Here is a 1,170-nt window from a genome sequence, read left to right on the forward strand (position 1 = left end):
TTTTTGTGGACACAATGTTATTGAGCATTTTGGCTGTGACATTTACCCATTATTAGTACTTGCTTGCATTGATGCCTAGTTCATTGGTCTCAGTCGTGTTGGCAATAATGGAGCAATGTCTATAATGTTTATAGTTTATCCTTCTCCTGGTCTCCTATGGAATCATTCTAAACTCTTAAGTGACTCACAGTCAGGAAGGGATGCACAAAACCATGTCCACCTGCAGCTAACATATCATGGTGTTTGTACTCTTTTTTTGTTCCTTGCATTTTCAGGTCTGTTAAACCTGTTTGCAAATTTTCTATTGATAAATATATTACTGTATTTTATACAGTTTTGACTCCTATGTTGAAACCTTTAATATATACCTTGAGAAACATGAAGATTAAAAATTCTACAGCTGGGGGGCAGGGCAGAGCCAGGTTTTTTTAGGGTAGGGACATCTACTGCTCCCAGTTAGCTCTCTCCTTAGTTTCTCTATCTGTACCCACCCAGCCCACTGTAGCCAAGATGATGTGTGGTGTGCCATCTGCCATGCTGCCGGTCATGGCCAAGATGCAGGAGATCGCTTACAAGGTGAAGACCCCGCTTGAAGAGAAAGAAAATCAGAAGTTTGATGTCTTTAAAGTCGTATCCTTTAAGAAACAGCTAGCAGCCAGCCTCAACATCTTTATCAAGGTTGATGTTGATGATGATAAATAGGTGTATCTGAGGGTATTCAAAGCCCTCCCTCATGAAAACAAGCCTTTGACCTTGTCTTCCTACCAGACCAACACAGAAAAACATGATGAGCTGAACTACTTCTGATTCTACAGCCCCTTTGCCAAATACTTCATCTTTTCAATCTCTGTTAAATTTAACCACAAAGTTAAATACCCCTCTGTGATTGAAGGGTTGGAGTTAAGCAGCTTCTTTTATGATTCCCAAACTGCATTGTATTTTGTTTTTTTCCAAATAATTATTTTCAAAAAGCTGTATATGATCTCTCTCTAAATATATATATATATATTTATATATATATATATATTTAGAGACTTTAAAAATTATATGGAAAAGCTGTGGAGTAAAATGTTCACTACAAAATAAGAATTTCTCCTCACTGAACATACACTTTTGGTTAAGCAATATTTAGTAATAAATTTCAACAGTACGACTTCAGTATTCTACATT

At 36.6% G+C, this 1,170-nt stretch overlaps 1 pseudogene; it reads left to right on the forward strand.

Moving 5' to 3' along the window:
• Positions 1–510: 510 nt before the first annotated feature.
• Positions 511–807, forward strand: LOC129674229 (cystatin-B-like; annotated as a pseudogene).
• The last annotated feature ends 363 nt before the right edge of the window (positions 808–1,170 follow it).

This window comes from Psammomys obesus, unplaced genomic scaffold, assembly GCF_907164565.1.
Source record: "Psammomys obesus unplaced genomic scaffold, mPsaObe1.curated_primary_1811, whole genome shotgun sequence".
NCBI classification, from domain to species: domain Eukaryota; kingdom Metazoa; phylum Chordata; class Mammalia; order Rodentia; family Muridae; genus Psammomys; species Psammomys obesus.